The sequence below is a fragment of the Acipenser ruthenus genome, unplaced genomic scaffold (assembly GCF_902713425.1).
Source record: "Acipenser ruthenus unplaced genomic scaffold, fAciRut3.2 maternal haplotype, whole genome shotgun sequence".
Classification (NCBI taxonomy): Eukaryota; Metazoa; Chordata; class Actinopteri; order Acipenseriformes; family Acipenseridae; genus Acipenser; species Acipenser ruthenus.
This window is the reverse complement of record NW_026707395.1, coordinates 112389-132359: the sequence shown is the minus strand read 5'-3', so window position 1 is coordinate 132359 and position 19971 is coordinate 112389. Positions and strand designations below refer to the sequence as shown.

Below are 19971 nucleotides of genomic sequence, written 5' to 3'. Positions count from 1 at the left end.
AGCAGAAATGCAATCGCCTGCGGCCATACCATCTTGAATAAGCCTGGTCTCGTCTGATCTCAGAAGCTAAGCAATGTTGGGCTTGGTTAGTACTTGGATGGGAGACCACCTGGGAATATCAAGTGCTGCAGGCATTACATTTTTGTAATTACATTTTACAATTGAAATGTGTGGAGGACAAAAGGAAATTTTTGAGGAATCATCCCCAGCTCACTAAACATAAAAGTCATGAAAGCAGAACAGCAATCGCCTGCGGCCACACCACCTTGAATAAGCCTGATCTCGTCTGATCTCAGAAGCTAAGCAATGTTGGGCTTGGTTAGTACTTGGATGGGAGACCACCTGCGAATATCAAGTGCTGCAGGCATTACATTTTACAATTGAAATGTGTGGACAAAAGGAAATTTTGGAGGAATCACCCCCAGCTCACTAAACATAAAAGTCAGGAAAGCAGAAATGCAATCACCTGCGGCCACACCACCTTGAATAAGCCTGATCTCGTCTGATTTCAGAAGCTAAGCAATGTTGGGCTTGGTTAGTACTTGGATGGGAGACCTCCTGGGAATATCAAGTGCTGCAGGCATTACATTTTACAATTGAAATGTGTGGAGGACAAAAGGAAATTTTGGAGGAATCACCCCCAGCTCACTAAACATAAAAGTCATGAAAGCAGAAATGCAATCGCCTGCGGCCACACCACCTTGAATAAGCCTGATCTCGTCTGATCTCAGAAGCTAAGCAATGTTGGGCTTGGTTAGTACTTGGATGGGAGACCACCTGGGAATATCAAGTGCTGCAGGCATTACATTTTTGTAATTACATTTTACAATTGAAATGTGTGGAGGACAAAAGGAAATTTTGGAGGAATCACCCCCAGCTCACTAAACATAAAAGTCATGAAAGCAGAAATGCAATCGCCTGCGGCCACACCACCTTGAATAAGCCTGATCTCGTCTGATCTCAGAAGCTAAGCAATGTTGGGCTTGGTTAGTACTTGGATGGGAGACCACCTGGGAATATCAAGTGCTGCAGGCATTACATTTTTGTAATTACATTTTACAATTGAAATGTGTGGAGGACAAAAGGAAATTTTGGAGGAATCACCCCCAGCTCACTAAACATAAAAGTCATGAAAGCAGAAATGCAATCGCCTGCGGCCACACCACCTTGAATAAGCCTGATCTCGTCTGATCTCAGAAGCTAAGCAATGTTGGCTTGGTTAGTACTTGGATGGGAGACCATCTGGGAATATCAAGTGCTGCAGGCATTACATTTTTGTAATTACATTTTACAATTGAAATGTGTGGAGGACAAAAGGAAATTTTGGAGGAATCACCCCCAGCTCACTAAACATAAAAGTCATGAAAGCAGAAATGCAATCGCCTGCGGCCACACCACCTTGAATAAGCCTGATCTCGTCTGATCTCAGAAGCTAAGCAATGTTGGGCTTGGTTAGTACTTGGATGGAGACCACCTGGGAATATCAAGTGCTGCAGGCATTACATTTTACAATTGAAATGTGTGGCGGACAAAAGGAAATTTTGGAGGAATCACCCCCAGCTCACTAAACATAAAAGTCATGAAAGCAGAAATGCAAACGCCTGCGGCCACACCACCTTGAATAAGCCTGATCTCATCTGATCTCAGAAGCTAAGCAATGTTGGGCTTGGTTAGTACTTGGATGGGAGACCACCTGGGAATATCAAGTGCTGCAGGCATTACATTTTTGTAATTACATTTTACAATTGAAATGTGTGGAGGACAAAAGGAAATTTTGGAGGAATCACACCCAGCTCACTAAACATAAAAGTCATGAAAGCAGAAATGCAATCGCCTGCGGCCACACCACCTTGAATAAGCCTGATCTCGTCTGCTCTCAGAAGCTAAGCAATGTTGGGCTTGGTTAGTACTTGGATGGGAGACCACCTGGGAATATCAAGTGCTGCAGGCATTACATTTTACAATTGAAATGTGTGGAGGACAAAAGGAAATTTTGGAGGAATCACCCCCAGCTCACTAAACATAAAAGTCATGAAAGCAGAAATGCAATCGCCTGCGGCCACACCACCTTGAATAAGCCTGATCTCGTCTGATCTCAGAAGCTAAGCAATGTTGGGCTTGGTTAGTACTTGGATGGGAGACCACCTGGGAATATCAAGTGCTGCAGGCATTACTTTTTTGTAATTACATTTTACAATTGAAATGTGTGGAAGACAAAAGGAAATTTTGGAGGAATCACCCCCAGCTCACTAAACATAAAAGTCATGAAAGCAGAAATGCAATCGCCTGCGGCCACACCACCTTGAATAAGCCTGATCTCGTCTGATCTCAGAAGCTAAGCAATGTTGGGCTTGGTTAGTACTTGGATGGGAGACCACCTGGGAATATCAAGTGCTGCAGGCATTACATTTTACAATTGAAATGTGTGGAGGACAAAAGGAAATTTTGGAGGAATCACCCCCAGCTCACTAAACATAAAAGTCATGAAAGCAGAAATGCAATCGCCTGCGGCCACACCACCTTGAATAAGCCTGATCTCGTCTGATCTCAGAAGCTAAGCAATGTTGGGCTTGGTTAGTACTTGGATGGGAGACCACCTGGGAATATCAAGTGCTGCAGGCATTACATTTTACAATTGAAATGTGTGGAGGACAAAAGGAAATTTTGGAGGAATCACCCCCAGCTCACTAAACATAAAAGTCATGAAAGCAGAAATGCAATCGCCTGCGGCCACACCACCTTGAATAAGCCTGATCTCGTCTGCTCTCAGAAGCTAAGCAATGTTGGGCTTGGTTAGTACTTGGATGGGAGACCACCTGGGAATATCAAGTGCTGCAGGCATTACATTTTACAATTGAAATGTGTGGAGGACAAAAGGAAATTTTGGAGGAATCACCCCCAGCTCACTAAACATAAAAGTCATGAAAGCAGAAATGCAATCGCCTGCGGCCACACCACCTTGAATAAGCCTGATCTCGTCTGCTCTCAGAAGCTAAGCAATGTTGGGCTTGGTTAGTACTTGGATGGAAGACCACCTGGGAATATCAAGTGCTGCAGGCATTACATTTTACAATTGAAATGTGTGGAGGACAAAAGGAAATTTTGGAGGAATCACCCCCAGCTCACTAAACATAAAAGTCATGAAAGCAGAAATGCAATCGCCTGCGGCCACACCACCTTGAATAAGCCTGATCTCGTCTGATCTCAGAAGCTAAGCAATGTTGGGCTTGGTTAGTACTTGGATGGGAGACCACCTGGGAATATCAAGTGCTGCAGGCATTACATTTTACAATTGAAATGTGTGGAGGACAAAAGGAAATTTTGGAGGAATCACCCCCAGCTCACTAAACATAAAAGTCATGAAAGCAGAAAAGCAATCGCCTGCGGCCACACCACCTTGAATAAGCCTGATCTTGTCTGTTCTCAGAAGCTAAGCAATGTTGGGCTTGGTTAGTACTTGGATGGGAGACCACCTGGGAATATCAAGTGCTGCAGGCATTACATTTTACAATTGAAATGTGTGGAGGACAAAAGGAAATTTTGGAGGAATCACCCCCAGCTCACTAAACATAAAAGTCATGAAAGCAGAAATGCAATCGCCTGCGGCCACACCACCTTGAATAAGCCTGATCTCGTCTGATCTCAGAAGCTAAGCAATGTTGGGCTTGGTTAGTACTTGGATGGGAGACCACCTGGGAATATCAAGTGCTGCAGGCATTACATTTTACAATTGAAATGTGTGAGGACAAAAGGAAATTTTGGAGGAATCACCCCCAGCTCACTAAACATAAAAGTCATGAAAGCAGAAATGCAATCGCCTGCGGCCACACCACCTTGAATAAGCCTGATCTCGTCTGATCTCAGAAACTAAGCAATGTTGGGCTTGGTTAGTACTTGGATGGGAGACCACCTGGGAATATCAAGTGCTGCAGGCATTACATTTTACAATTGAAATGTGTGGAGGACAAAAGGAAATTTTGGAGGAATCACCCCCAGCTCACTAAACATAAAAGTCATGAAAGCAGAAATGCAATCGCCTGCGGCCACACCACCTTGAATAAACCTGATCTCGTCTGATCTCAGAAGCTAAGCAATGTTGGGCTTGGTTAGTACTTGGATGGGAGACCACCTGGGAATATCAAGTGCTGCAGGCATTACATTTTACAATTGAAATGTGTGGAGGACAAAAGGAAATTTTGGAGGAATCACCCCCAGCTCACTAAACATAAAAGTCATGAAAGCAGAAATGCAATCGCCTGCGGCCACACCACCTTGAATAAGCCTGATCTCGTCTGATCTCAGAAGCTAAGCAATGTTGGGCTTGGTTAGTACTTGGATGGGAGACCACCTGGGAATATCAAGTGCTGCAGGCATTACATTTTACAATTGAAATGTGTGGAGGACAAAAGGAAATTTTGGAGGAATCACCCCCAGCTCACTAAACATAAAAGTCATGAAAGCAGAAATGCAATCGCCTGCGGCCACGCCACCTTGAATAAGCCTGATCTCGTCTGATCTCAGAAGCTAAGCAATGTTGGGCTTGGTTAGTACTTGCATGGGAGACCACCTGGGAATATCAAGTGCTGCAGGCATTACATTTTACAATTGAAATGTGTGGAGGACAAAAGGAAATTTTGTAGGAATCACCCCCAGCTCACTAAACATAAAAGTCATGAAAGCAGAAATGCAATCGCCTGCGGCCACACCACCTTGAATAAGCCTGATCTCGTCTGATCTCAGAAGCTAAGCAATGTTGGGCTTGGTTAGTACTTGGATGGGAGACCTCCTGGGAATATCAAGTGCTGCAGGCATTACATTTTTGTAATTACATTTTACAATTGAAATGTGTGGAGGACAAAAGGAAATTTGGGAGGAATCACCCCCAGCTCACTAAACATAAAAGTCATGAAAGCAGAAATGCAATCGCCTGTGGCCACACCACCTTGAATAAGCCTGATCTCGTCTGATCTCAGAAGCTAAGCAATGTTGGGCTTGGTTAGTACTTGGATGGGAGACCACCTGGGAATATCAAGTGCTGCAGGCATTACATTTTTGTAATTACATTTTACAATTGAAATGTGTGGAGGACAAAAGGAAATTTTGGAGGAATCACCCCCAGCTCACTAAACATAAAAGTCATGAAAGCAGAAATGCAATCGCCTGCGGCCACACCACCTTGATTAAGCCTGATCTCGTCTGATCTCAGAAGCTAAGCAATGTTGGGCTTGGTTAGTACTTGGATGGGAGACCACCTGGGAATATCAAGTGCTGCAGGCATTACATTTTACAATTGAAATGTGTGGAGGACAAAAGGAAATTTTGGAGGAATCACCCCCAGCTCACTAAACATAAAAGTCATGAAAGCAGAAATGCAGTCGCCTGCGGCCACACCACCTTGAATAAACCTGATCTCGTCTGATCTCAGAAGCTAAGCAATGTTGGGCTTGGTTAGTACTTGGATGGGAGACCACTTGGGAATATCAAGTGCTGCAGGCATTACATTTTTGTAATTACATTTTACAATTGAAATGTGTGGAGGACAAAAGGAAATTTTGGAGGAATCACCCCCAGCTCACTAAACATAAAAGTCATGAAAGCAGAAATGCAATCGCCTGCGGCCACACCACCTTGAATAAGCCTGCTCTCGTCTGATCTCAGAAGCTAAGCAATGTTGGGCTTGGTTAGTACTTGGATGGGAGACCACCTGGGAATATCAAGTGCTGCAGGCATTACATTTTTGTAATTACATTTTACAATTGAAATGTGTGGAGGACAAAAGGAAATTTGGGAGGAATCACCCCCAGCTCACTAAACATAAAAGTCATGAAAGCAGAAATGCAATCGCCTGCGGCCACACCACCTTGAATAAGCCTGATCTCGTCTGATCTCAGAAGCTAAGCAATGTTGGGCTTGGTTAGTACTTGCATGGGAGACCACCTGGGAATATCAAGTGCTGCAGGCATTACATTTTACAATTGAAATGTGTGGAGGACAAAAGGAAATTTTGGAGGAATCACCCCCAGCTCACTAAACATAAAAGTAATGAAAGCAGAAATGCAATCGCCTGCGGCCACACCACCTTGAATAAGCCTGATCTCGTCTGATCTCAGAAGCTAAGCAATGTTGGGCTTGGTTAGTACTTGGATGGGAGACCACCTGGGAATATCAAGTGCTGCAGGCATTACATTTTAGTAATTACATTTTACAATTGAAATGTGTGGAGGACAAAAGGAAATTTTGGAGGAATCACCCCCAGCTCACTAAACATAAAAGTCATGAAAGCAGAAATGCAATCACCTGCGGCCACACCACCTTGAATAAGCCTGATCTCGTCTGATCTCTGAAGCTAAGCAATGTTGGGCTTGGTTAGTACTTGGATGGGAGACCACCTGGGAATATCAAGTGCTGCAGGCATTACATTTTACAATTGAAATGTGTGGAGGATAAAAGGAAATTTTGGAGGAATCACCACCAGCTCACTAAACATAAAAGTCATGAAAGCAGAAATGCAATCGCCTGCGGCCACACCACCTTGTATAAGCCTGATCTCGTCTGATCTCCGAAGCTAAGCAATGTTGGGCTTGGTTAGTACTTGGATGGGAGACCACCTGGGAATATCAAGTGCTGCAGGCATTACATTTTACAATTGAAATGTGTGGAGGACAAAAGGAAATTTTGGAGGAATCACCCCCAGCTCACTAAACATAAAAGTCATGAAAGCAGAAATGCAATCGCCTGCGGCCACACCACCTTGAATAAGCCTGATCTCGTCTGATCTCAGAAGCTAAGCAATGTTGGGCTTGGTTAGTACTTGGATGGGAGACCACCTGGGAATATCAAGTGCTGTAGGCATTACATTTTTGTAATTACATTTTACAATTGAAATGTGTGGAGGACAAAAGGAAATTTTGGAGGAATCACCCCCAGCTCACTAAACATAAAAGTCATGAAAGCAGAAATGCAATCGCCTGCGGCCACACCACCTTGAATAAGCCTGATCTCGTCTGATCTCAGAAGCTAAGCAATGTTGGGCTTGGTTAGTACTTGGATGGGAGACCACCTGGGAATATCAAGTGCTGCAGGCATTACATTTTTGTAATTACATTTTACAATTGAAATGTGTGGAGGACAAAAGGAAATTTTGGAGGAATCACCCCCAGCTCACTAAACATAAAAGTCATGAAAGCAGAAATGCAATCGCCTGCGGCCACACAACCTTGAATATGCCTGATCTCGTCTGATCTCAGAAGCTAAGCAATGTTGGGTTTGGTTAGTACTTGGATGGGAGACCACCTGGGAATATCAAGTGCTGCAGGCATTACATTTTTGTAATTACATTTTACAATTGAAATGTGTGGAGGACAAAAGGAAATTTTGGAGGAATCACCCCCAGCTCACTAAACATAAAAGTCATGAAAGCAGAAATGCAATCGCCTGCGGCCACACCACCTTGAATAAGCCTGATCTCGTCTGATCTCAGAAGCTAAGCAATGTTGGGCTTGGTTAGTACTTGGATGGGAGACCACCTGGGAATATCAAGTGCTGCAGGCATTACATTTTACAATTGAAATGTGTGGAGGACAAAAGGAAATTTTGGAGGAATCACCCCCAGCTCACTAAACATAAAAGTCATGAAAGCAGAAATGCAATCGCCTGCGGCCACACCACCTTGAATAAGCCTGATCTCGTCTGATCTCAGAAGCTAAGCAATGTTGGGCTTGGTTAGTACTTGGATGGGAGACCACCTGGGAATATCAAGTGCTGCAGGCATTACTTTTTTGTAATTACATTTTACAATTGAAATGTGTGGAAGACAAAAGGAAATTTTGGAGGAATCACCCCCAGCTCACTAAACATAAAAGTCATGAAAGCAGAAATGCAATCGCCTGCGGCCACACCACCTTGATTAAGCCTGATCTCGTCTGATCTCAGAAGCTAAGCAATGTTGGGCTTGGTTAGTACTTGGATGGGAGACCACCTGGGAATATCAAGTGCTGCAGGCATTACATTTTACAATTGAAATGTGTGGAGGACAAAAGGAAATTTTGGAGGAATCACCCCCAGCTCACTAAACATAAAAGTCATGAAAGCAGAAATGCAATCGCCTGCGGCCACACCACCTTGAATAAGCCTGATCTCGTCTGATCTCAGAAGCTAAGCAATGTTGGGCTTGGTTAGTACTTGGATGGGAGACCACCTGGGAATATCAAGTGCTGCAGGCATTACATTTTACAATTGAAATGTGTGGAGGACAAAAGGAAATTTTGGAGGAATCACCCCCAGCTCACTAAACATAAAAGTCATGAAAGCAGAAATGCAATCGCCTGCAGCCACACCACCTTGAATAAGCCTGATCTCGTCTGATCTCAGAAGCTAAGCAATGTTGGGCTTGGTTAGTACTTGGATGGGCGACCACCTGGGAATATCAAGTGCTGCAGGCATTACATTTTACAATTGAAATGTGTGGAGGACAAAAGGAAATTTTGGAGGAATCACCCCCAGCTCACTAAACATAAAAGTCATGACAGCAGAAATGCAATCGCCTGCGGCCACACCACCTTGAATAAGTCTGATCTCAGAAGCTAAGCAATGTTGGGCTTGGTTAGTACTTGGATGGGAGACCACCTGGGAATATCAAGTGCTGCAGGCATTACATTTTACAATTGAAATGTGTGGAGGACATAAGGAAATTTTGGAGGAATCACCCCCAGCTCACTAAACATAAAAGTCATGAAAGCAGAAATGCAATCGCCTGCGGCCACACCACCTTGAATAAGCCTGATCTCAGAAGCTAAGCAATGTTGGGCTTGGTTAGTACTTGGATGGGAGACCACCTGGGAATATCAAGTGCTGCAGGCATTACATTTTACAATTGAAATGTGTGGAGGACAAAAGGAAATTTTGGAGGAATCACCCCCAGCTTACTAAACATAAAAGTCATGAAAGCAGAAATGCAATCGCCTGCGGCCACACCACCTTGAATAAGCCTGATCTCGTCTGATCTCAGAAGCTAAGCAATGTTGGGCTTGATTAGTACTTGGATGGGAGACCACCTGGGAATATCAAGTGCTGCAGGCATTACATTTTACAATTGAAATGTGTGGAGGACAAAAGGAAATTTTGGAGGAATCACCCCCAGCTCACTAAACATAAAAGTCATGAAAGCAGAAATGCAATCGCCTGCGGCCACACCACCTTGAATAAGCCTGATCTCGTCTGATCTCAGAAGCTAAGCAATGTTGGGCTTGGTTAGTACTTGGATGGGAGACCACCTGGGAATATCAAGTGCTGCAGGCATTACATTTTTGTAATTACATTTTACAATTGAAATGTGTGGAGGCCAAAAGGAAATTTTGGAGGAATCACCCCCAGCTCACTAAACATAAAAGTCATGAAAGCAGAAATGCAATCGCCTGCGGCCACACCACCTTGAATAAGCCTGATCTCGTCTGATCTCAGAAGCTAAGCAATGTTGGGCTTGGTTAGTACTTGGATGGGAGACCACCTGGGAATATCAAATGCTGCAGGCATTACATTTTACAATTGAAATGTGTGGAGGACAAAAGGAAATTTTGGAGGAATCACCCCCAGCTCACTAAACATAAAAGTCATGAAAGCAGAAATGCAATCGCCTGCGGCCACACCACCTTGAATAAGCCTGATCTCAGAAGCTAAGCAATATTGGGCTTGGTTAGTACTTGGATGGGAGACCACCTGGGAATATCAAGTGCTGCAGGCATTACATTTTACAATTGAAATGTGTGGAGGACAAAAGGAAATTTTGGAGGAATCACCCCCAGCTCACTAAACATAAAAGTCATGAAAGCAGAAATGCAATCGCCTGCGGCCACACCACCTTGAATAAGCCTGATCTCGTCTGATCTCAGAAACTAAGCAATGTTGGGCTTGGTTAGTACTTGGATGGGAGACCACCTGGGAATATCAAGTGCTGCAGGCATTACAATTTTGTAATTACATTTTACAATTGAAATGTGTGGAGGCCTAAAGGAAATTTTGGAGGAATCACCCCCAGCTCACTAAACATAAAAGTCATGAAAGCAGAAATGCAATCGCCTGCGGCCACACCACCTTGAATAAGCCTGATCTCAGAAGCTAAGCAATGTTGGGCTTGGTTAGTACTTGGATGGGAGACCACCTGGGAATATCAAGTGCTGCAGGCATTACATTTTTGTAATTACATTTTACAATTGAAATGTGTGGAGGCCAAAAGGAAATTTTGGAGGAATCACCCCCAGCTCACTAAACATAAAAGTCATGAAAGCAGAAATGCAATCGCCTGCGGCCACACCACCTTGTATAAGCCTGATCTCGTCTGATCTCAGAAGCTAAGCAATGTTGGGCTTGGTTAGTACTTGGATGGGAGACCACCTGGGAATATCAAGTGCTGCAGGCATTACATTTTACAATTGAAATGTGTGGAGGACAAAAGGAAATTTTGGAGGAATCACCCCCAGCTCCCTAAACATAAAAGTCATGAAAGCAGAAATGCAATCGCCTGCGGCCACACCACCTTGAATAAGCCTGATCTCGTCTGATCTCAGAAGCTAAGCAATGTTGGGCTTGATTAGTACTTGGATGGGAGACCAGCTGGGAATATCAAGTGCTGCAGGCATTACATTTTACAATTGAAATGTGTGGAGGACAAAAGGAAATTTTGGAGGAATCACCCCCAGCTTACTAAACATAAAAGTCATGAAAGCAGAAATGCAATCGCCTGCGGCCACACCACCTTGAATAAGCCTGATCTCGTCTGATCTCAGAAGCTAAGCAATGTTGGGCTTGGTTAGTACTTGGATGGGAGACCACCTGGGAATATCAAGTGCTGCAGGCATTACATTTTACAATTGAAATGTGTGGAGGACAAAAGGAAATTTTGGAGGAATCACCCCCAGCTTACTAAACATAAAAGTCATGAAAGCAGAAATGCAATCGCCTGCGGCCACACCACCTTGAATAAGCCTGATCTCGTCTGATCTCAGAAGCTAAGCAATGTTGGGCTTGGTTAGTACTTGGATGGGAGACCACCTGGGAATATCAAGTGCTGCAGGCATTACATTTTTGTAATTACATTTTACAATTGAAATGTGTGGAGGACAAAAGGAAATTTTGGAGGAATCACCCCCAGCTCACTAAACATAAAAGTCATGAAAGCAGAAATGCAATCGCCTGCGGCCACACCACCTTGAATAAGCCTGATCTCGTCTGATCTCAGAAGCTAAGCAATGTTGGGCTTGGTTAGTACTTGGATGGGAGACCACCTGGGAATATCAAGTGCTGCAGGCATTACATTTTACAATTGAAATGTGTGGAGGACAAAAGGAAATTTTGGAGGAATCACCCCCAGCTCACTAAACATAAAAGTCATGAAAGCAGAAATGCAATCGCCTGCGGCCACACCACCTTGAATAAGTCTGATCTCAGAAGCTAAGCAATATTGGGCTTGGTTAGTACTTGGATGGGAGACCACCTGGGAATATCAAGTGCTGCAGGCATTACATTTTACAATTGAAATGTGTGGAGGACAAAAGGAAATTTTGGAGGAATCACCCCCAGCTCACTAAACATAAAAGTCATGATAGCAGAAATGCAATCGCCTGCGGCCACACCACCTTGTATAAGCCTGATCTCAGAAGCTAAGCAATGTTGGGCTTGGTTAGTACTTGGATGGGAGACCACCTGGGAATATCAAGTGCTGCAGGCATTACATTTTACAATTGAAATGTGTGGAGGACAAAAGGAAATTTTGGAGGAATCACCCCCAGCTCACTAAACATAAAAGTCATGAAAGCAGAAATGCAATCGCCTGCGGCCACACCACCTTGAATAAGCCTGATCTCGTCTGATCTCAGAAACTAAGCAATGTTGGGCTTGGTTAGTACTTGGATGGGAGACCACCTGGGAATATCAAGTGCTGCAGGCATTACAATTTTGTAATTACATTTTACAATTGAAATGTGTGGAGGCCTAAAGGAAATTTTGGAGGAATCACCCCCAGCTCACTAAACATAAAAGTCATGAAAGCAGAAATGCAATCGCCTGCGGCCACACCACCTTGAATAAGCCTGATCTCGTCTGATCTCAGAAGCTAAGCAATGTTGGGCTTGGTTAGTACTTGGATGGGAGACCACCTGGGAATATCAAGTGCTGCAGGCATTACATTTTTGTAATTACATTTTACAATTGAAATGTGTGGAGGACAAAAGGAAATTTTGGAGGAATCACCCCCAGCTCACTAAACATAAAAGTCATGAAAGCATAAAGCAATCGCCTGCGGCCACACCACCTTGAATAAGCCTGATCTCGTCTGATCTCAGAAGCTAAGCAATGTTGGGCTTGGTTAGTACTTGGATGGGAGACCACCTGGGAATATCAAGTGCTGCAGGAATTACATTTTACAATTGAAATGTGTGGAGGACAAAAGGAAATTTTGGAGGAATCACCCCCAGCTCACTAAACATAAAAGTCATGAAAGCAGAAATGCAATTGCCTGCGGCCACACCACCTTGAATATGCCTGATCTCATCTGATCTCAGAAGCTAAGCAATGTTGGGCTTGGTTAGTACTTGGATGGGAGACCACCTGGGAATATCAAGGGCTGCAGGCATTACATTTTACAATTGAAATGTGTGGAGGCCAAAGGGAAATTTTGGAGGAATCACCCCCAGCTCCCTAAACATAAAAGTCATGAAAGCAGAAATGCAATCGCCTGCGGCCACACCACCTTGAATAAGCCTGGTCTCAGAAGCTAAGCAATGTTGGGCTTGGTTAGTACTTGGATGGGAGACCACCTGGGAATATCAAGTGCTGCAGGCATTACATTTTTGTAATTCCATTTTACAATTGAAATGTGTGGACGACAAAAGGAAATTTTGGAGGAATCACCCCCAGCTCCCTAAACATAAAAGTCATGAAAGCAGAAAGGCAATCGCCTGCGGCCACACCACCTTGAATAAGCCTGATCTCAGAAGCTAAGCAATGTTGGGCTTGGTTAGTACTTGGATGGGAGACCACCTGGGAATATCAAGTGCTGCAGGCATTACATTTTTGTAATTACATTTTACAATTGAAATGTGTGGAGGACAAAATGAAATTTTGGAATCACCCCCAGCTCACTAAACATAAAAGTCATGAAAGCAGAAATGCAATCGCCTGCGGCCACACCACCTTGAATAAGCCTGATCTCAGAAGCTAAGCAATGTTGGGCTTGGTTAGTACTTGGATGGGAGACCACCTGGGAATATCAAGTGCTGCAGGCATTACATTTTACAAATGAAATGTGTGGAGGACAAAAGGAAATTTTGGAGGAATCACCCCCAGCTCACTAAACATAAAAGTCATGAAAGCAGAAATGCAATCGCCTGCGGCCACACCACCTTGAATAAGCCTGATCTTGTCTGATCTCAGAAACTAAGCAATGTTGGGCTTGGTTAGTACTTTGATGGGAGACCACCTGGGAATATCAAGTGCTGCAGGCATTACAATTTTGTAATTACATTTTACAATTGAAATGTGTGGAGGCCTAAAGGAAATTTTGGAGGAATCACCCCCAGCTCACTAAACATAAAAGTCATGAAAGCAGAAATGCAATCGCCTGCGGCCACACCACCTTGAATAAGCCTGATCTCGTCTGATCTCAGAAGCTAAGCCATGTTGGGCTTGGTTAGTACTTGGATGGGAGACCACCTGGGAATATCAAGTGCTGCAGGCATTACATTTTTGTAATTACATTTTACAATTGAAATGTGTGGAGGACAAAAGGAAATTTTGGAGGAATCACCCCCAGCTCACTAAACATAAAAGTCATGAAAGCATAAAGCAATCGCCTGCGGCCACACCACCTTGAATAAGCCTGATCTCGTCTGATCTCAGAAGCTAAGCAATGTTGGGCTTGGTTAGTACTTGGATGGGAGACCACCTGGGAATATCAAGTGCTGCAGGAATTACATTTTACAATTGAAATGTGTGGAGGACAAAAGGAAATTTTGGAGGAATCACCCCCAGCTCACTAAACATAAAAGTCATGAAAGCAGAAATGCAATTGCCTGCGGCCACACCACCTTGAATATGCCTGATCTCATCTGATCTCAGAAGCTAAGCAATGTTGGGCTTGGTTAGTACTTGGATGGGAGACCACCTGGGAATATCAAGTGCTGCAGGCATTACATTTTACAATTGAAATGTGTGGAGGCCAAAGGGAAATTTTGGAGGAATCACCCCCAGCTCCCTAAACATAAAAGTCATGAAAGCAGAAATGCAATCGCCTGCGGCCACACCACCTTGAATAAGCCTGGTCTCAGAAGCTAAGCAATGTTGGGCTTGGTTAGTACTTGGATGGGAGACCACCTGGGAATATCAAGTGCTGCAGGCATTACATTTTTGTAATTCCATTTTACAATTGAAATGTGTGGACGACAAAAGGAAATTTTGGAGGAATCACCCCCAGCTCCCTAAACATAAAAGTCATGAAAGCAGAAAGGCAATCGCCTGCGGCCACACCACCTTGAATAAGCCTGATCTCAGAAGCTAAGCAATGTTGGGCTTGGTTAGTACTTGGATGGGAGACCACCTGGGAATATCAAGTGCTGCAGGCATTACATTTTTGTAATTACATTTTACAATTGAAATGTGTGGAGGACAAAATGAAATTTTGGAGGAATCACCCCCAGCTCACTAAACATAAAAGTCATGAAAGCAGAAATGCAATCGCCTGCGGCCACACCACCTTGAATAAGCCTGGTCTCAGAAGCTAAGCAATGTTGGGCTTGGTTAGTACTTGGATGGGAGACCACCTGGGAATATCAAGTGCTGCAGGCATTACATTTTACAATTGAAATGTGTGGACGACAAAAGGAAATTTTGGAGGAATCACCCCCAGCTCACTAAACATAAAAGTCATGAAAGCAGAAATGCAATCGCCTGCGGCCACACCACCTTGAATAAGCCTGATCTCAGAAGCTAAGCAATGTTGGGCTTGGTTAGTACTTGGATGGGAGACCACCTGGGAATATCAAGTGCTGCAGGCATTACATTTTTGTAATTACATTTTACAATTGAAATGTGTGGAGGACAAAAGGAAATTTTGGAGGAATCACCCCCAGCTCACTAAACATAAAAGTCATGAAAGCAGAAATGCAATCGCCTGCGGCCACACCACCTTGAATAAGCCTGATCTCAGAAGCTAAGCAATGTTGGGCTTGGTTAGTACTTGGATGGGAGACCACCTGGGAATATCAAGTGCTGCAGGCATTACATTTTTGTAATTACATTTTACAATTGAAATGTGTGGAGGCCAAAAGGAAATTTTGGAGGAATCACCCCCAGCTCACTAAACATAAAAGTCATGAAATCAGAAATGCAATCGCCTGCGGCCACACCACCTTGTATAAGCCTGATCTCGTCTGATCTCAGAAGCTAAGCAATGTTGGGCTTGGTTAGTACTTGGATGGGAGACCACCTGGGAATATCAAGTGCTGCAGGCATTACATTTTACAATTGAAATGTGTGGAGGACAAAAGGAAATTTTGGAGGAATCACCCCCAGCTCACTAAACATAAAAGTCATGAAAGCAGAAATGCAATCGCCTGCGGCCACACCACCTTGAATAAGCCTGATCTCGTCTGATCTCAGAAGCTAAGCAATGTTGGGCTTGGTTAGTACTTGGATGGGAGACCACCTGGGAATATCAAGTGCTGCAGGCATTACATTTTACAATTGAAATGTGTGGAGGACAAAAGGAAATTTTGGAGGAATCACCCCCAGCTCACTAAACATAAAAGTCATGAAAGCAGAAATGCAATCGCCTGCGGCCACACCACCTTGAATAAGCCTGATCTCAGAAGCTAAGCAATGTTGGGCTTGGTTAGTACTTGGATGGGAGACCACCTGGGAATATCAAGTGCTGCAGGCATTACATTTTTGTAATTACATTTTACAATTGAAATGTGTGGAGGCCAAAAGGAAATTTTGGAGGAATCACCCCCAGCTCACTAAACATAAAAGTCATGAAAGCAGAAATGCAATCGCCTGCGGCCACACCACCTTGTATAAGCCTGATCTCGTCTGATCTCAGAAGCTAAGCAATGTTGGGCTTGGTTAGTACTTGGATGGGAGACCACCTGGGAATATCAAGTGCTGCAGGCATTACATTTTACAATTGAAATGTGTGGAGGACAAAAGGAAATTTTGGAGGAATCACCCCCAGCTCCCTAAACATAAAAGTCATGAAAGCAGAAATGCAATCGCCTGCGGCCACACCACCTTGAATAAGCCTGATCTCGTCTGATCTCAGAAGCTAAGCAATGTTGGGCTTGATTAGTACTTGGATGGGAGACCAGCTGGGAATATCAAGTGCTGCAGGCATTACATTTTACAATTGAAATGTGTGGAGGACAAAAGGAAATTTTGGAGGAATCACCCCCAGCTCACTAAACATAAAAGTCATGAAAGCAGAAATGCAATCGCCTGCGGCCACACCACCTTGAATAAGCCTGATCTCGCCTGATCTCAGAAGCTAAGCAGTGTTGGGCTTGGTTAGTACTTGGATGGGAGACCACCTGGGAATATCAAGTGCTGCAGGCATTACATTTTACAATTGAAATGTGTGGAGGACAAAAGGAAATTTTGGAGGAATCACCCCCAGCTTACTAAACATAAAAGTCATGAAAGCAGAAATGCAATCGCCTGCGGCCACACCACCTTGAATAAGCCTGATCTCGTCTGATCTCAGAAGCTAAGCAATGTTGGGCTTGATTAGTACTTGGATGGGAGACCACCTGGGAATATCAAGTGCTGCAGGCATTACATTTTACAATTGAAATGTGTGGAGGACAAAAGGAAATTTTGGAGGAATCACCCCCAGCTCACTAAACATAAAAGTCATGAAAGCAGAAATGCAATCGCCTGCGGCCACACCACCTTGAATAAGCCTGATCTCGTCTGATCTCAGAAGCTAAGCAATGTTGGGCATGGTTAGTACTTGGATGGGAGACCACCTGGGAATATCAAGTGCTGCAGGCATTACATTTTTGTAATTACATTTTACAATTGAAATGTGTGGAGGCCAAAAGGAAATTTTGGAGGAATCACCCCCAGCTCACTAAACATAAAAGTCATGAAAGCAGAAATGCAATCGCCTGCGGCCACACCACCTTGAATAAGCCAGATCTCGTCTGATCTCAGAAGCTAAGCAATGTTGGGCTTGGTTAGTACTTGGATGGGAGACCACCTGGGAATATCAAGTGCTGCAGGCATTACATTTTACAATTGAAATGTGTGGAGGACAAAAGGAAATTTTGGAGGAATCACCCCAAGCTCACTAAACATAAAAGTCATGAAAGCAGCAATGCAATCGCCTGCGGCCACACCACCTTGAATAAGCCTGATCTCAGAAGCTAAGCAATAATGGGCTTGGTTAGTACTTGGATGGGAGACCACCTGGGAATATCAAGTGCTGCAGGCATTACATTTTACAATTGAAATGTGTGGAGGACAAAAGGAAATTTTGGAGGAATCACCCCCAGCTCACTAAACATAAAAGTCATGAAAGCAGAAATGCAATCGCCTGCGGCCACACCACCTTGTATAAGCCTGATCTCAGAAGCTCAGCAATGTTGGGCTTGATTAGTACTTGGATGGGAGACCACCTGGGAATATCAAGTGCTGCAGGCATTACATTTTACAATTGAAATGTGTGGAGGACAAAAGGAAATTTTGGAGGAATCAAGCCCAGCTCACTAAACATAAAAGTCATGAAAGCAGAAATGCAATCGCCTGCGGCCACACCACCTTGAATAAGCCTGATCTCGTCTGATCTCAGAAACTAAGCAATGTTGGGCTTGGTTAGTACTTGGATGGGAGACCACCTGGGAATATCAAGTGCTGCAGGCATTACAATTTTGTAATTACATTTTACAATTGAAATGTGTGGAGGCCTAAAGGAAATTTTGGAGGAATCACCCCCAGCTCACTAAACATAAAAGTCATGAAAGCAGAAATGCAATCGCCTGCGGCCACACCACCTTGAATAAGCCTGATCTCAGAAGCTAAGCAATGTTGGGCTTGGTTAGTACTTGGATGGGAGACCACCTGGGAATATCAAGTGCTGCAGGCATTACATTTTTGTAATTACATTTTACAATTGAAATGTGTGGAGGCCAAAAGGAAATTTTGGAGGAATCACCCCCAGCTCCCTAAACATAAAAGTCATGAAAGCAGAAATGCAATCGCCTGCGGCCACACCACCTTGAATAAGCCTGATCTCGTCTGATCTCAGAAGCTAAGCAATGTTGGGCTTGATTAGTACTTGGATGGGAGACCAGCTGGGAATATCAAGTGCTGCAGGCATTACATTTTACAATTGAAATGTGTGGAGGACAAAAGGAAATTTTGGAGGAATCACCCCCAGCTTACTAAACATAAAAGTCATGAAAGCAGAAATGCAATCGCCTGCGGCCACACCACCTTGAATAAGCCTGATCTCGTCTGATCTCAGAAGCTAAGCAATGTTGGGCTTGGTTAGTACTTGGATGGGAGACCACCTGGGAATATCAAGTGCTGCAGGCATTACATTTTACAATTGAAATGTGTGGAGGACAAAAGGAAATTTTGGAGGAATCACCCCCAGCTTACTAAACATAAAAGTCATGAAAGCAGAAATGCAATCGCCTGCGGCCACACCACCTTGAATAAGCCTGATCTCGTCTGATCTCAGAAGCTAAGCAATGTTGGGCTTGGTTAGTACTTGGATGGGAGACCACCTGGGAATATCAAGTGCTGCAGGCATTACATTTTACAATTGAAATGTGTGGAGGACAAAAGGAAATTTTGGAGGAATCACCCCCAGCTCACTAAACATAAAAGTCATGAAAGCAGAAATGCAATCGCCTGCGGCCACACCACCTTGAATAAGCATGATCTCGTCTGATCTCAGAAGCTAAGCAATGTTTTGCTTGGTTAGTACTTGGATGGGAGACCACCTGGGAATATCAAGTGCTGCAGGCATTACATTTTTGTAATTACATTTTACAATTGAAATGTGTGGAGGCCAAAAGGAAATTTTGGAGGAATCACCCCCAGCTCACTAAACATAAAAGTCATGAAAGCAGAAATGCAATCGCCTGCGGCCACACCACCTTGAATAAGCCTGATCTCGTCTGATCTCAGAAGCTAAGCAATGTTGGGCTTGGTTAGTACTTGGATGGGAGACCACCTGGGAATATCAAGTGCTGCAGGCATTACATTTTACAATTGAAATGTGTGGAGGACAAAAGGAAATTTTGGAGGAATCACCCCCAGCTCACTAAACATAAAAGTCATGAAAGCAGAAATGCAATCGCCTGCGGCCACACCACCTTGAATAAGCCTGATCTCAGAAGCTAAGCAATATTGGGCTTGGTTAGTACTTGGATGGGAGACCACCTGGGAATATCAAGTGCTGCAGGCATTACATTTTACAATTGAAATGTGTGGAGGACAAAAGGAAATTTTGGAGGAATCACCCCCAGCTCACTAAACATAAAAGTCATGAAAGCAGAAATGCAATCGCCTGCGGCCACACCACCTTGTATAAGCCTGATCTCAGAAGCTAAGCAATGTTGGGCTTGGTTAGTACTTGGCTGGGAGACCACCTGGGAATATCAAGTGCTGCAGGCATTACATTTTACAATTGAAATGTGTGGAGGACAAAAGGAAATTTTGGAGGAATCACCCCCAGCTCACTAAACATAAAAGTCATGAAAGCAGAAAGGCAATCGCCTGCGGCCACACCACCTTGAATAAGCCTGATCTAGTCTGATCTCAGAAGCTAAGCAATGTTGGGCTTGGTTAGTACTTGGATGGGAGACCACCTGGGAATATCAAGTGCTGCAGGCATTACAATTTTGTAATTACATTTTACAATTGAAATGTGTGGAGGCCTAAAGGAAATTTTGGAGGAATCACCCCCAGCTCACT

General features: G+C 43.9%; 67 non-coding genes and 23 pseudogenes across 67 annotated transcripts; all 90 read left to right on the top strand.

Moving 5' to 3' along the window:
* The first annotated feature begins 15 nt into the window (after positions 1-15).
* Positions 16-134, top strand: LOC131726187 (5S ribosomal RNA). Its single transcript, XR_009321369.1, has one exon. It is a non-coding gene; the product is annotated as a 5S ribosomal RNA (ribosomal RNA).
* Positions 135-248: 114 nt separating this feature from the next.
* On the top strand, positions 249-367 carry LOC131726185 (5S ribosomal RNA). Its single transcript, XR_009321367.1, has one exon. It is a non-coding gene; the product is annotated as a 5S ribosomal RNA (ribosomal RNA).
* Positions 368-464: 97 nt separating this feature from the next.
* On the top strand, positions 465-583 carry LOC131726427 (5S ribosomal RNA). Its single transcript, XR_009321616.1, has one exon. It is a non-coding gene; the product is annotated as a 5S ribosomal RNA (ribosomal RNA).
* Positions 584-683: 100 nt separating this feature from the next.
* On the top strand, positions 684-802 carry LOC131727017 (5S ribosomal RNA). The gene has a single exon (XR_009321826.1). It is a non-coding gene; the product is annotated as a 5S ribosomal RNA (ribosomal RNA).
* Positions 803-916: 114 nt separating this feature from the next.
* On the top strand, positions 917-1035 carry LOC131727016 (5S ribosomal RNA). Its single transcript, XR_009321825.1, has one exon. It is a non-coding gene; the product is annotated as a 5S ribosomal RNA (ribosomal RNA).
* A 114-nt stretch (positions 1036-1149) lies between these two features.
* Positions 1150-1267, top strand: LOC131726478 (5S ribosomal RNA; annotated as a pseudogene).
* A 114-nt stretch (positions 1268-1381) lies between these two features.
* On the top strand, positions 1382-1499 carry LOC131726443 (5S ribosomal RNA). The gene has a single exon (XR_009321632.1). It is a non-coding gene; the product is annotated as a 5S ribosomal RNA (ribosomal RNA).
* A 100-nt stretch (positions 1500-1599) lies between these two features.
* On the top strand, positions 1600-1718 carry LOC131726886 (5S ribosomal RNA). The gene has a single exon (XR_009321695.1). It is a non-coding gene; the product is annotated as a 5S ribosomal RNA (ribosomal RNA).
* Positions 1719-1832: 114 nt separating this feature from the next.
* Positions 1833-1951, top strand: LOC131726285 (5S ribosomal RNA). Its single transcript, XR_009321470.1, has one exon. It is a non-coding gene; the product is annotated as a 5S ribosomal RNA (ribosomal RNA).
* A 100-nt stretch (positions 1952-2051) lies between these two features.
* LOC131727015 (5S ribosomal RNA) lies at positions 2052-2170 on the top strand. The gene has a single exon (XR_009321824.1). It is a non-coding gene; the product is annotated as a 5S ribosomal RNA (ribosomal RNA).
* A 114-nt stretch (positions 2171-2284) lies between these two features.
* On the top strand, positions 2285-2403 carry LOC131727014 (5S ribosomal RNA). The gene has a single exon (XR_009321823.1). It is a non-coding gene; the product is annotated as a 5S ribosomal RNA (ribosomal RNA).
* A 100-nt stretch (positions 2404-2503) lies between these two features.
* Positions 2504-2622, top strand: LOC131727013 (5S ribosomal RNA). Its single transcript, XR_009321822.1, has one exon. It is a non-coding gene; the product is annotated as a 5S ribosomal RNA (ribosomal RNA).
* A 100-nt stretch (positions 2623-2722) lies between these two features.
* On the top strand, positions 2723-2841 carry LOC131726284 (5S ribosomal RNA). The gene has a single exon (XR_009321469.1). It is a non-coding gene; the product is annotated as a 5S ribosomal RNA (ribosomal RNA).
* Positions 2842-2941: 100 nt separating this feature from the next.
* On the top strand, positions 2942-3060 carry LOC131726438 (5S ribosomal RNA). The gene has a single exon (XR_009321627.1). It is a non-coding gene; the product is annotated as a 5S ribosomal RNA (ribosomal RNA).
* Positions 3061-3160: 100 nt separating this feature from the next.
* On the top strand, positions 3161-3279 carry LOC131727012 (5S ribosomal RNA). The gene has a single exon (XR_009321821.1). It is a non-coding gene; the product is annotated as a 5S ribosomal RNA (ribosomal RNA).
* A 100-nt stretch (positions 3280-3379) lies between these two features.
* On the top strand, positions 3380-3498 carry LOC131726455 (5S ribosomal RNA; annotated as a pseudogene).
* Positions 3499-3598: 100 nt separating this feature from the next.
* On the top strand, positions 3599-3717 carry LOC131727011 (5S ribosomal RNA). Its single transcript, XR_009321820.1, has one exon. It is a non-coding gene; the product is annotated as a 5S ribosomal RNA (ribosomal RNA).
* A 99-nt stretch (positions 3718-3816) lies between these two features.
* Positions 3817-3935, top strand: LOC131726112 (5S ribosomal RNA). Its single transcript, XR_009321295.1, has one exon. It is a non-coding gene; the product is annotated as a 5S ribosomal RNA (ribosomal RNA).
* A 100-nt stretch (positions 3936-4035) lies between these two features.
* Positions 4036-4154, top strand: LOC131725549 (5S ribosomal RNA). The gene has a single exon (XR_009320728.1). It is a non-coding gene; the product is annotated as a 5S ribosomal RNA (ribosomal RNA).
* A 100-nt stretch (positions 4155-4254) lies between these two features.
* Positions 4255-4373, top strand: LOC131727010 (5S ribosomal RNA). The gene has a single exon (XR_009321819.1). It is a non-coding gene; the product is annotated as a 5S ribosomal RNA (ribosomal RNA).
* A 100-nt stretch (positions 4374-4473) lies between these two features.
* Positions 4474-4592, top strand: LOC131726396 (5S ribosomal RNA). The gene has a single exon (XR_009321585.1). It is a non-coding gene; the product is annotated as a 5S ribosomal RNA (ribosomal RNA).
* Positions 4593-4692: 100 nt separating this feature from the next.
* LOC131727030 (5S ribosomal RNA) lies at positions 4693-4811 on the top strand. The gene has a single exon (XR_009321839.1). It is a non-coding gene; the product is annotated as a 5S ribosomal RNA (ribosomal RNA).
* A 114-nt stretch (positions 4812-4925) lies between these two features.
* On the top strand, positions 4926-5044 carry LOC131726140 (5S ribosomal RNA). Its single transcript, XR_009321323.1, has one exon. It is a non-coding gene; the product is annotated as a 5S ribosomal RNA (ribosomal RNA).
* Positions 5045-5158: 114 nt separating this feature from the next.
* On the top strand, positions 5159-5277 carry LOC131726132 (5S ribosomal RNA). The gene has a single exon (XR_009321315.1). It is a non-coding gene; the product is annotated as a 5S ribosomal RNA (ribosomal RNA).
* Positions 5278-5377: 100 nt separating this feature from the next.
* On the top strand, positions 5378-5496 carry LOC131726941 (5S ribosomal RNA). Its single transcript, XR_009321750.1, has one exon. It is a non-coding gene; the product is annotated as a 5S ribosomal RNA (ribosomal RNA).
* A 114-nt stretch (positions 5497-5610) lies between these two features.
* On the top strand, positions 5611-5729 carry LOC131726410 (5S ribosomal RNA). The gene has a single exon (XR_009321599.1). It is a non-coding gene; the product is annotated as a 5S ribosomal RNA (ribosomal RNA).
* A 114-nt stretch (positions 5730-5843) lies between these two features.
* LOC131726204 (5S ribosomal RNA) lies at positions 5844-5962 on the top strand. Its single transcript, XR_009321387.1, has one exon. It is a non-coding gene; the product is annotated as a 5S ribosomal RNA (ribosomal RNA).
* Positions 5963-6062: 100 nt separating this feature from the next.
* Positions 6063-6181, top strand: LOC131727009 (5S ribosomal RNA). Its single transcript, XR_009321818.1, has one exon. It is a non-coding gene; the product is annotated as a 5S ribosomal RNA (ribosomal RNA).
* A 114-nt stretch (positions 6182-6295) lies between these two features.
* On the top strand, positions 6296-6414 carry LOC131726422 (5S ribosomal RNA). The gene has a single exon (XR_009321611.1). It is a non-coding gene; the product is annotated as a 5S ribosomal RNA (ribosomal RNA).
* A 100-nt stretch (positions 6415-6514) lies between these two features.
* Positions 6515-6633, top strand: LOC131726387 (5S ribosomal RNA). The gene has a single exon (XR_009321576.1). It is a non-coding gene; the product is annotated as a 5S ribosomal RNA (ribosomal RNA).
* Positions 6634-6733: 100 nt separating this feature from the next.
* LOC131726227 (5S ribosomal RNA) lies at positions 6734-6852 on the top strand. The gene has a single exon (XR_009321410.1). It is a non-coding gene; the product is annotated as a 5S ribosomal RNA (ribosomal RNA).
* A 114-nt stretch (positions 6853-6966) lies between these two features.
* Positions 6967-7085, top strand: LOC131727007 (5S ribosomal RNA). Its single transcript, XR_009321816.1, has one exon. It is a non-coding gene; the product is annotated as a 5S ribosomal RNA (ribosomal RNA).
* Positions 7086-7199: 114 nt separating this feature from the next.
* On the top strand, positions 7200-7318 carry LOC131726442 (5S ribosomal RNA). The gene has a single exon (XR_009321631.1). It is a non-coding gene; the product is annotated as a 5S ribosomal RNA (ribosomal RNA).
* A 114-nt stretch (positions 7319-7432) lies between these two features.
* Positions 7433-7551, top strand: LOC131727006 (5S ribosomal RNA). The gene has a single exon (XR_009321815.1). It is a non-coding gene; the product is annotated as a 5S ribosomal RNA (ribosomal RNA).
* A 100-nt stretch (positions 7552-7651) lies between these two features.
* LOC131727005 (5S ribosomal RNA) lies at positions 7652-7770 on the top strand. The gene has a single exon (XR_009321814.1). It is a non-coding gene; the product is annotated as a 5S ribosomal RNA (ribosomal RNA).
* A 114-nt stretch (positions 7771-7884) lies between these two features.
* Positions 7885-8003, top strand: LOC131726131 (5S ribosomal RNA). The gene has a single exon (XR_009321314.1). It is a non-coding gene; the product is annotated as a 5S ribosomal RNA (ribosomal RNA).
* A 100-nt stretch (positions 8004-8103) lies between these two features.
* On the top strand, positions 8104-8222 carry LOC131727004 (5S ribosomal RNA). Its single transcript, XR_009321813.1, has one exon. It is a non-coding gene; the product is annotated as a 5S ribosomal RNA (ribosomal RNA).
* A 100-nt stretch (positions 8223-8322) lies between these two features.
* On the top strand, positions 8323-8441 carry LOC131726103 (5S ribosomal RNA). Its single transcript, XR_009321286.1, has one exon. It is a non-coding gene; the product is annotated as a 5S ribosomal RNA (ribosomal RNA).
* A 100-nt stretch (positions 8442-8541) lies between these two features.
* LOC131726830 (5S ribosomal RNA) lies at positions 8542-8650 on the top strand (annotated as a pseudogene).
* A 100-nt stretch (positions 8651-8750) lies between these two features.
* LOC131726662 (5S ribosomal RNA) lies at positions 8751-8859 on the top strand (annotated as a pseudogene).
* Positions 8860-8959: 100 nt separating this feature from the next.
* Positions 8960-9078, top strand: LOC131726328 (5S ribosomal RNA). Its single transcript, XR_009321514.1, has one exon. It is a non-coding gene; the product is annotated as a 5S ribosomal RNA (ribosomal RNA).
* Positions 9079-9178: 100 nt separating this feature from the next.
* Positions 9179-9297, top strand: LOC131727003 (5S ribosomal RNA). The gene has a single exon (XR_009321812.1). It is a non-coding gene; the product is annotated as a 5S ribosomal RNA (ribosomal RNA).
* A 114-nt stretch (positions 9298-9411) lies between these two features.
* On the top strand, positions 9412-9530 carry LOC131726388 (5S ribosomal RNA). The gene has a single exon (XR_009321577.1). It is a non-coding gene; the product is annotated as a 5S ribosomal RNA (ribosomal RNA).
* A 100-nt stretch (positions 9531-9630) lies between these two features.
* LOC131726846 (5S ribosomal RNA) lies at positions 9631-9739 on the top strand (annotated as a pseudogene).
* A 100-nt stretch (positions 9740-9839) lies between these two features.
* LOC131726110 (5S ribosomal RNA) lies at positions 9840-9958 on the top strand. Its single transcript, XR_009321293.1, has one exon. It is a non-coding gene; the product is annotated as a 5S ribosomal RNA (ribosomal RNA).
* Positions 9959-10072: 114 nt separating this feature from the next.
* Positions 10073-10181, top strand: LOC131726661 (5S ribosomal RNA; annotated as a pseudogene).
* A 114-nt stretch (positions 10182-10295) lies between these two features.
* Positions 10296-10414, top strand: LOC131726124 (5S ribosomal RNA). Its single transcript, XR_009321307.1, has one exon. It is a non-coding gene; the product is annotated as a 5S ribosomal RNA (ribosomal RNA).
* Positions 10415-10514: 100 nt separating this feature from the next.
* Positions 10515-10633, top strand: LOC131726130 (5S ribosomal RNA). The gene has a single exon (XR_009321313.1). It is a non-coding gene; the product is annotated as a 5S ribosomal RNA (ribosomal RNA).
* A 100-nt stretch (positions 10634-10733) lies between these two features.
* Positions 10734-10852, top strand: LOC131727002 (5S ribosomal RNA). The gene has a single exon (XR_009321811.1). It is a non-coding gene; the product is annotated as a 5S ribosomal RNA (ribosomal RNA).
* Positions 10853-10952: 100 nt separating this feature from the next.
* Positions 10953-11071, top strand: LOC131727001 (5S ribosomal RNA). Its single transcript, XR_009321810.1, has one exon. It is a non-coding gene; the product is annotated as a 5S ribosomal RNA (ribosomal RNA).
* Positions 11072-11185: 114 nt separating this feature from the next.
* On the top strand, positions 11186-11304 carry LOC131727000 (5S ribosomal RNA). The gene has a single exon (XR_009321809.1). It is a non-coding gene; the product is annotated as a 5S ribosomal RNA (ribosomal RNA).
* A 100-nt stretch (positions 11305-11404) lies between these two features.
* LOC131726864 (5S ribosomal RNA) lies at positions 11405-11513 on the top strand (annotated as a pseudogene).
* A 100-nt stretch (positions 11514-11613) lies between these two features.
* LOC131726790 (5S ribosomal RNA) lies at positions 11614-11722 on the top strand (annotated as a pseudogene).
* Positions 11723-11822: 100 nt separating this feature from the next.
* LOC131726109 (5S ribosomal RNA) lies at positions 11823-11941 on the top strand. Its single transcript, XR_009321292.1, has one exon. It is a non-coding gene; the product is annotated as a 5S ribosomal RNA (ribosomal RNA).
* Positions 11942-12055: 114 nt separating this feature from the next.
* LOC131726999 (5S ribosomal RNA) lies at positions 12056-12174 on the top strand. Its single transcript, XR_009321808.1, has one exon. It is a non-coding gene; the product is annotated as a 5S ribosomal RNA (ribosomal RNA).
* A 113-nt stretch (positions 12175-12287) lies between these two features.
* LOC131726274 (5S ribosomal RNA) lies at positions 12288-12406 on the top strand. The gene has a single exon (XR_009321457.1). It is a non-coding gene; the product is annotated as a 5S ribosomal RNA (ribosomal RNA).
* Positions 12407-12506: 100 nt separating this feature from the next.
* Positions 12507-12625, top strand: LOC131727019 (5S ribosomal RNA). Its single transcript, XR_009321828.1, has one exon. It is a non-coding gene; the product is annotated as a 5S ribosomal RNA (ribosomal RNA).
* A 100-nt stretch (positions 12626-12725) lies between these two features.
* On the top strand, positions 12726-12834 carry LOC131726816 (5S ribosomal RNA; annotated as a pseudogene).
* Positions 12835-12948: 114 nt separating this feature from the next.
* LOC131726660 (5S ribosomal RNA) lies at positions 12949-13057 on the top strand (annotated as a pseudogene).
* Positions 13058-13168: 111 nt separating this feature from the next.
* LOC131726659 (5S ribosomal RNA) lies at positions 13169-13277 on the top strand (annotated as a pseudogene).
* Positions 13278-13377: 100 nt separating this feature from the next.
* On the top strand, positions 13378-13496 carry LOC131726416 (5S ribosomal RNA). Its single transcript, XR_009321605.1, has one exon. It is a non-coding gene; the product is annotated as a 5S ribosomal RNA (ribosomal RNA).
* Positions 13497-13610: 114 nt separating this feature from the next.
* On the top strand, positions 13611-13729 carry LOC131726293 (5S ribosomal RNA). Its single transcript, XR_009321479.1, has one exon. It is a non-coding gene; the product is annotated as a 5S ribosomal RNA (ribosomal RNA).
* A 113-nt stretch (positions 13730-13842) lies between these two features.
* LOC131726273 (5S ribosomal RNA) lies at positions 13843-13961 on the top strand. The gene has a single exon (XR_009321456.1). It is a non-coding gene; the product is annotated as a 5S ribosomal RNA (ribosomal RNA).
* A 100-nt stretch (positions 13962-14061) lies between these two features.
* Positions 14062-14180, top strand: LOC131725493 (5S ribosomal RNA). Its single transcript, XR_009320672.1, has one exon. It is a non-coding gene; the product is annotated as a 5S ribosomal RNA (ribosomal RNA).
* A 100-nt stretch (positions 14181-14280) lies between these two features.
* LOC131726815 (5S ribosomal RNA) lies at positions 14281-14389 on the top strand (annotated as a pseudogene).
* A 114-nt stretch (positions 14390-14503) lies between these two features.
* LOC131726657 (5S ribosomal RNA) lies at positions 14504-14612 on the top strand (annotated as a pseudogene).
* A 114-nt stretch (positions 14613-14726) lies between these two features.
* Positions 14727-14835, top strand: LOC131726813 (5S ribosomal RNA; annotated as a pseudogene).
* Positions 14836-14935: 100 nt separating this feature from the next.
* Positions 14936-15044, top strand: LOC131726656 (5S ribosomal RNA; annotated as a pseudogene).
* A 114-nt stretch (positions 15045-15158) lies between these two features.
* On the top strand, positions 15159-15267 carry LOC131726655 (5S ribosomal RNA; annotated as a pseudogene).
* A 114-nt stretch (positions 15268-15381) lies between these two features.
* Positions 15382-15500, top strand: LOC131726123 (5S ribosomal RNA). The gene has a single exon (XR_009321306.1). It is a non-coding gene; the product is annotated as a 5S ribosomal RNA (ribosomal RNA).
* A 100-nt stretch (positions 15501-15600) lies between these two features.
* On the top strand, positions 15601-15719 carry LOC131726998 (5S ribosomal RNA). Its single transcript, XR_009321807.1, has one exon. It is a non-coding gene; the product is annotated as a 5S ribosomal RNA (ribosomal RNA).
* Positions 15720-15819: 100 nt separating this feature from the next.
* On the top strand, positions 15820-15928 carry LOC131726654 (5S ribosomal RNA; annotated as a pseudogene).
* Positions 15929-16042: 114 nt separating this feature from the next.
* Positions 16043-16161, top strand: LOC131726121 (5S ribosomal RNA). The gene has a single exon (XR_009321304.1). It is a non-coding gene; the product is annotated as a 5S ribosomal RNA (ribosomal RNA).
* A 100-nt stretch (positions 16162-16261) lies between these two features.
* LOC131726129 (5S ribosomal RNA) lies at positions 16262-16380 on the top strand. Its single transcript, XR_009321312.1, has one exon. It is a non-coding gene; the product is annotated as a 5S ribosomal RNA (ribosomal RNA).
* Positions 16381-16480: 100 nt separating this feature from the next.
* On the top strand, positions 16481-16599 carry LOC131726402 (5S ribosomal RNA). The gene has a single exon (XR_009321591.1). It is a non-coding gene; the product is annotated as a 5S ribosomal RNA (ribosomal RNA).
* A 100-nt stretch (positions 16600-16699) lies between these two features.
* On the top strand, positions 16700-16818 carry LOC131726217 (5S ribosomal RNA). Its single transcript, XR_009321400.1, has one exon. It is a non-coding gene; the product is annotated as a 5S ribosomal RNA (ribosomal RNA).
* Positions 16819-16918: 100 nt separating this feature from the next.
* Positions 16919-17037, top strand: LOC131726282 (5S ribosomal RNA). Its single transcript, XR_009321466.1, has one exon. It is a non-coding gene; the product is annotated as a 5S ribosomal RNA (ribosomal RNA).
* A 114-nt stretch (positions 17038-17151) lies between these two features.
* Positions 17152-17270, top strand: LOC131726292 (5S ribosomal RNA). Its single transcript, XR_009321478.1, has one exon. It is a non-coding gene; the product is annotated as a 5S ribosomal RNA (ribosomal RNA).
* A 100-nt stretch (positions 17271-17370) lies between these two features.
* LOC131726859 (5S ribosomal RNA) lies at positions 17371-17479 on the top strand (annotated as a pseudogene).
* Positions 17480-17579: 100 nt separating this feature from the next.
* On the top strand, positions 17580-17688 carry LOC131726852 (5S ribosomal RNA; annotated as a pseudogene).
* A 100-nt stretch (positions 17689-17788) lies between these two features.
* Positions 17789-17907, top strand: LOC131726108 (5S ribosomal RNA). The gene has a single exon (XR_009321291.1). It is a non-coding gene; the product is annotated as a 5S ribosomal RNA (ribosomal RNA).
* A 114-nt stretch (positions 17908-18021) lies between these two features.
* Positions 18022-18130, top strand: LOC131726653 (5S ribosomal RNA; annotated as a pseudogene).
* A 114-nt stretch (positions 18131-18244) lies between these two features.
* LOC131726128 (5S ribosomal RNA) lies at positions 18245-18363 on the top strand. The gene has a single exon (XR_009321311.1). It is a non-coding gene; the product is annotated as a 5S ribosomal RNA (ribosomal RNA).
* Positions 18364-18463: 100 nt separating this feature from the next.
* LOC131726996 (5S ribosomal RNA) lies at positions 18464-18582 on the top strand. Its single transcript, XR_009321805.1, has one exon. It is a non-coding gene; the product is annotated as a 5S ribosomal RNA (ribosomal RNA).
* A 100-nt stretch (positions 18583-18682) lies between these two features.
* Positions 18683-18801, top strand: LOC131726995 (5S ribosomal RNA). The gene has a single exon (XR_009321804.1). It is a non-coding gene; the product is annotated as a 5S ribosomal RNA (ribosomal RNA).
* Positions 18802-18901: 100 nt separating this feature from the next.
* On the top strand, positions 18902-19020 carry LOC131726503 (5S ribosomal RNA; annotated as a pseudogene).
* A 114-nt stretch (positions 19021-19134) lies between these two features.
* On the top strand, positions 19135-19253 carry LOC131726994 (5S ribosomal RNA). Its single transcript, XR_009321803.1, has one exon. It is a non-coding gene; the product is annotated as a 5S ribosomal RNA (ribosomal RNA).
* Positions 19254-19353: 100 nt separating this feature from the next.
* LOC131726845 (5S ribosomal RNA) lies at positions 19354-19462 on the top strand (annotated as a pseudogene).
* A 100-nt stretch (positions 19463-19562) lies between these two features.
* Positions 19563-19671, top strand: LOC131726821 (5S ribosomal RNA; annotated as a pseudogene).
* Positions 19672-19771: 100 nt separating this feature from the next.
* Positions 19772-19890, top strand: LOC131726381 (5S ribosomal RNA). The gene has a single exon (XR_009321570.1). It is a non-coding gene; the product is annotated as a 5S ribosomal RNA (ribosomal RNA).
* Positions 19891-19971: the final 81 nt, after the last annotated feature.